At 38.6% G+C, this 6,650-nt stretch overlaps 1 long non-coding RNA gene across 1 annotated transcript; it reads left to right on the top strand.

Annotated features, from left to right (window-relative positions):
* Window positions 1-4,703: 4,703 nt before the first annotated feature.
* LOC120976302 (uncharacterized) lies at window positions 4,704-5,778 on the top strand. The gene is made up of 2 exons (XR_005771548.3): window positions 4,704-5,336; window positions 5,428-5,778. It is a non-coding gene; the product is annotated as an uncharacterized lncRNA (long non-coding RNA).
* Window positions 5,779-6,650: the final 872 nt, after the last annotated feature.

Raw genomic sequence — 6,650 nt, 5'->3', positions numbered from 1 at the left:
TCTAGAATGTCCATATCCTAGATTTACTTGAGCCCATTTCTCCTCTAGTGGTGTGGTGCCTAGGTTTTTTCCTCCACATTTTAAATTATGAGACTGGTGCACATGAATCAATCATGTCCAGAGAAGCCTAGGATTGAAGTGGGGAAGCTGCAGAAGAAGGTTGAGACAAAATCGGGCCCAAAAACCATGTTTATCCATGTATTTGCCTTTTTCTGGAACACCATTGATACGTCTCCATCGTATCTATAATTTTGATTGTTTCTTGAAAATACTTTACTACTTCACATATTTTTGGCAACAGTTTATATGATTTTCTTGAACTAACATATTGATCCAGTGCCCAGTGCCAGTTCCTTTTTGCTGTATGGTTTTTGTTTTATAGAAAATTCATATCAAACGAAGTCCAAACACGATAAATTTTTACGGAGATTATTTTTGGAATATATGGGATTTTTTGGAACAAGAATCAATGCAAGATAATGCTCGAGGGGCACACAACACACAGTGCGCCAAGAAGGCTTGTGGCCATCTCGGAGGTCGGTTGTGGGGTGTCCGTCTGCCACAAGGAAGAAAATATGCAGAATAAAATCCTCTCAAAATATCAGCCCAATCGGAGTTACGGATCTTTGGGAATGTAAAAAACGGTGAAAAGCCAGAAAACAGGAAGGCGAAATAGAAAATGGACAGAGAGAGATCCAATCTCAGAGGGGCTCCTGCCCTCCAGGAGCCATTACGACCAAGGACCAGAGGGGAAACCCTCCTCCCATCGAGGGGGTAGGCCAAGGAGCCAGAAGAAGGATGGGGGGGGGGGGGATCTCTTCCCCTCTCACCCGGTGGCGCCTATGTGCCGTCGGGGGAAACATTGTGACGCCGATCTACACCAACAACTTTGCCATGTCATCACCAACTCTCCCCCACTCCTTACACTGGTGTAACACCTCTCTCTCTATATCTATACCTATACTAATAAACTAAGGTGCGTTTCGTCAAATTTTTCATTCGTTCACCGCCAGTTTTTTCTATCCGAGGTGGTACTAAATTCTTATGCGTTCGTCTACTAGAAAAAAAAAAGACTTTTCCAGAATTCGTACGTGGGCCGCGCGCTGTGGCCCAGCAAAGCCAGCCCACTTATTTTTCTGCCCGCGCCGCTGGGAAAATTCTGTTTTCCGCACATGGCGGCAAATAGTCACAGCTTAGCACAGGACATCCAATAATGGGTTGGCCCATTTTTTTGTTTCTGTGTTTTACTTCTATTTTTATCCTCCTCCTCTATCTCCTTTTCCCTTCCAAGTTTATTTTTCTTACAGAATTTATTTCATAAATTCAGAATTTTCAAAAAGATGTTCATAATTTCAAAAAAATAATCAAAATATAGAAAATTTCAAAATTCCATTTTTTTTGCTATTTTGAAAAATATTCAGAACTTGAAAGAATATTCCAGAATTTCGTACATGGGCCACGCCCTGTGACCCAAGGAAGCCAGCCCACTTATTTTTCTGCCTGCGCGGCTGGGAAAATTATATTTCATAATTCCAATTTTTTATGCTATTTAAAAAAAATATTGGGAACTGTTAAATTTTTCACATTTTCAACAATTATTATTGTTTTTAAAAAAATTCAAGATTTCTAAAACGAAAATGGTATTTTTAAAAATGCTCCAAATTTGAAAAAACATTCTGGTTTTAGTGAAATATTCACGATTCAAAATAATGTTAAAAGATAAACATTTTCACAAAATGTTATGAATTTTCAACGCATGTTCCTATTGTAAAACAAATTCACAAATTCAAATAATATTCATGTTTTTATAAAAAAGTTGGTATTCTATACACACAAACTAATAAAGTAAGGTGTGTTTCGCCAATATTTTGATCTGTCCACCGTCAGAAATAATTTTTTCTATTCAAGGTGGTACTAAATGCTTATGCGTTCGTCTGCTAGAAAAAAAAAGGATTTCCAGAATTTCATACGTGGGCCGCGTGGTGTGGCCCAGCAAAGCTAGCCCACTTAGTTTTCTGCCCGCGCAGTTGGCAAAAGTCTATTTTACGCATATCGCGACAAATAGTCACAGGACCGCCAACAATGGGCTTGCCCATTTTTCTTTGTTTCTGTGTTTAATTTCTATTTTTATTCTCCTCCCGCTACCCCTTTTTCCCCTTCCAAGTTTATTTTTCTTATAGAATTTACTTCATAAATTAAATTTCTAAAAAAAACTTCATAATTTCAAGAAAAATCAAATTATGGAAAATGTTCTGAATTCCTAAAGTTTGGTTGCTATGTTGTAAAAAAAAGTTTACCAGCTTTTTCAACCTTTTGTTATTGTTTTTGGAAAAAAATTCAAGATTTTGTAAAACGAAAATGGCATTTGCAAAAATGCTCCAAATTTGAAAATTTTCTTGTCTTAGTGAAATTTTCACAATTCAAAATAATTTTAAAATTCAAAAAATGTCAGGAATTTTCAACACATGCTCCCGTTCTAAAAGAAATGTTCACAAATTCAAATAATGTTCATGTTTTTATAAAAAAAGTTGGTATTTTCAAAAAAAAATTGTGAATTTGAAAAGTTGTGCCTGTTTCAAATTTTGTTTGCGTTTTTCTGAAAGTGTACATAATATTTAAAAATCTGTTTTGGATTTGAAAAATGGTTCATGTTTCCTACAAATTCAAAAACTTCATACCTTAAAATCTCCTCGTTTGAAAGGAAAAGTATATTGAATAATTCATGGACCTTCTCTGGCATAGGATGATGTAACAGAACTCTTAAATGCCCTCGATCAATGAATGGAAAATAGTGAATTGATTACTTCACACCCGACGAAACCGAAAAGCTAAATGTCCCTTTTTCACGTGCACACAAGGTTTTGCTTGCACATATGATTCTCACTAACTTTAAATGCATACTATTTTTTCTGTCGTTGCAACGCACGGGCATATGTGCTAGTCCCTACTTAAACATGGTGCTTTATGCCAGATATTATTATCTAATGTGGTGCCATCCTATGATGTTTGAGTAGATTCTTTTTGCGCTACAGGTTAATTGTGGTATGGTGTGATTGATATGAGTTGTATGTTGATATGGTGCTGTCCGATGACGCCTTCCATGTCGTGCAAGCGTGTGGGATTACCGCTGTAGGGTGTTGCACATGATTCGCATATAGTGTGTTGCGGGGGCGACGACAGCCTAAATCCGAGCAAGGGGATTGTTGCGTATGGAAGTAGAGAGGACTTGTTACTTAATTCTATGGTTGGGTTTTTATCTTAATGATCTTTAGTAGTTGCGGATGCTTGCTAGAGTTCCAATCATAAGTGCATATGATCTAAGTACGAAAAGTATGTTAGTATATGCCTCTCCCTCATTGCATATAATAATTATCACACATGTCATATTCAATTACCCATGGACAATCTCACTCACTGTTCAACAAAAGCTTTCTACTAAACAAATTAACTTTTATTATTCCCACAAAGTACTTCTAGTTTTATTCTTGCAAATTAGTTTTATACTTGTTCCAGGTAAAACAAATATTGGTGTGCGTAGAGTTGTATCGGTGGTCGATAGAACTTGAAAAAAAATATAAATTATACCTTTAGCTCCTCTTTGGGTTTGACACCCTTATTTATCGAAAATGCTACAAACAATCTCCTATACTTGTGTGTTATGAACCACATATAGATGCATATATTGTTGGAAATTCTTTCGCACATACTACACATTTATATGTATTTCTACATATTTTTTCAGAATTTTATGAAGCATAAAAATAGTGTTTTTGATTTTCTTAAAGCACTACCTAGAGCCCAAGTTCTGAATAATTTTTCGTGATGCCGAATCATTATTTCAATGGGAGGGCACTTCAGACATAATTCCCCCAATGATTAGTGTAGTTAGTTTTATTTTGCTGAATTTGGTGTTTTTTCCTTTCAACTTTACTTCCATGAGAGAGAGGGGTGGAAGGACGGACGGCGTAAGTGTGGCTTTATAGTAGAGATAGAAGATAGATAGAGATAGAACTAGAAGAAGATGGAAGAAAGATGGATATCCAATTCCATGCCCACGCTCATCTGCACCCGATGAATAGTAAATTCAAAAAAATACTAAAAAATTTAGACAATTCTGAATTTTTTAGGTGAAAGATGTTCCAATGCGTGATGTTCGTGCCAAATTGCATCTTGTTTCGACATCTGAGGAGCTCATGGCAAAAAAGACAAAATCGGTCAAAACAGTACGTAAACAGTAAACTTTCTTATAGTCCCAAAATTTGTCTTTTTTATTGAGAGCTACCGAAATGTCCAAACTCCATGAAATTTGGCACAGACTTCATGCACATGAGCATCTAGAATCACAAAAAAAAATTGGATTTTTTTGGATTTTTTACTATTTTAAACAAATTTACTGTTCACCTAAGGTGCATATGCACCCGAGAGCCAAAACACCACGTATAGAGATATAAAATAGAGATAGAATATACCCAAAATACAAAGGTGAACATGGGTGCGCGCGCACCCATGTGAATAGTAAATTCATAAAACGTACTAGAAAAATTTAAAAATTTCTGAAATTTCACGGTATGAAACTTAGATGATCATTCTACTCACATATGAAGTTTCATGATGTATTGACACCCATGGTATTCTTAGTGAAGAAAATATAAATGCGACCATACTATTCATTAAACAGTGTTTTTTTAATATAGCTTCAATTTTGTTATTTTTGCCTAGATTACCACGGGTGTGATTTCTTCATGAAACTTCATATGCGAGCATACCGGTTGACTATGTATATTAGAATAATAAATTCAGATTTTTTTGATTTTTTGTAGCATTTTTTCGAATTTACTATTCATAAAGGATGCGCGCGCATCCATGTTCACCAAATCCGTGTCCTAGAAGATAGATAGATATATAAAATAGAGATAGAAGATAGATAGTGATATAAAACAAGACAAAAGATAGAAGATAGATAGAGATATAAAACAGAGATAGAAGATAGAAGATAGATAGAGATATAAAACAGATAGAAGATAGAGATAGAGATAGAGATAGAGATGACATCATTTAAATAAAAAGAAACAAGTTGAGCTAAAATTGAACGCTTGGACAGTGCGCATCAATGTCAACACATTTTTTCTATATATATGAACCATGGAGCAAACATTCGATTGTGATCCAGGCAACAGTCTCACTTTAAAAAAATACCGCACATCACCTCTTATCAGGCAAACGTAATACCTGATCCTTAGTAATGATGGCCAAATACATGAGGAACGGTGTCCAAGCAGTTATACTACTTTCTTTTGTTATTGTGGTGTGCTTTGCCTGCCTTGGATGTGCGAACGGTAATTTATAGTACTAGTTAAAGTTTGTTTCATTCGGAAATCTTTGTTCATGTCAAGAGGATGAGTTTAATCTTTGTTTTGTGTTAATCAGGTGAAAGCATCAATGACAAGGGGAGCAACGGGATGATCGAAGTAGTCCGCCCCCCTTGTTATAAAGACCATCAACAGCCCCCAAGCCTGCAATATTGCTGTCAAACGGACAGGATATGTTGGGTAAACCTTGGGGAATGCTTCACAAACTGCCCGTGCAAGATTAATTGCCCACCGCCACCAGCAACACAGTAGTTGTGCCATCTCTCATTCTTTGGGTTAATAAATCCCGACCTTATGGGTCCCGAGATAATCATGTGTTGATCAGCTAGCAAATTTGCTAGAAAATTTTCTAGAAATTTGATCCGCCATTAAAATAAATAATAAAAAACTAGCGACTTGCGCTCCCTCATTTCACCTAGATTGGTTACATATCATTTTACATTTTCCATACTTTTATCTCCATGTTGGCTTAATTGCTCTCCCAAAAGGACCCAAATTGAGCCTTTTGCAGTCATCGATCGCTGTTCATCTATCATTTGTGAGACGCTGACACGGACGCATCCCTTGGTACAACTGTTTTGTTTTCTAGCCTTTTTCTCATCAATCCGTCAGCTAGAGACGGCCCTGCGAATTGATGATGTGAATGCCTCTCTGAAAAAGTATTTCCCTCCGCTTTGTATTACAAAGCAACCAACTGAACCATACAGGGATAGGTGTTGGGGCGGAAGCAGCACAGTCACGCCCAAAAGAAACGACAGAGAAAGAGTAAAAGAAACAAATGCCGACAACGGCGGATCATCAAAAAGAAGAAGCCTCGTGAACGCTGCGCCCACCGGGATCTTCCACCAGGCTCCAAGACTCCGAAGCGCCGGCACCTATCAACACCTCCAAGAAGGAACGCGACGATGACGACGCTGCTACAAAGGTTTCCCCCAGTACACGACGAGGCGAGAGGAAGGGTAGCCCCCGACGCCCTCCCGGAAGGTCAGGTGGCACCCACTGGCGCCACCGCGCCGGAGTCGGCCAAGCCGACAGGGGTTTCCCCCGATCCCAACCCGCATCTCGGGCGCTCCGGAGCCTGCCACGAAACCAACCACCACCCAGCGCCAACGCGGTCTTGAGGCCCCCACGTCGTCTCACCATGGCACCGTGAAGTGAGGACAACACGGCGAAGAATCAGAGCCGGGACTAGGACAACAGCACCGTCGGCATGCGGTAGGGCCCCACCTCCACCGTCAGCGACGGTAGCCGTCCGGACGCAATAGCAGGAGCACACCAGGC

This window comes from Aegilops tauschii, chromosome 3 (assembly GCF_002575655.3).
Source record: "Aegilops tauschii subsp. strangulata cultivar AL8/78 chromosome 3, Aet v6.0, whole genome shotgun sequence".
NCBI classification, from domain to species: Eukaryota; Viridiplantae; Streptophyta; class Magnoliopsida; order Poales; family Poaceae; genus Aegilops; species Aegilops tauschii.
The sequence above is the reverse complement of the archived record's forward strand: the minus strand, read 5'-3'. Positions and strand labels throughout refer to the sequence as shown.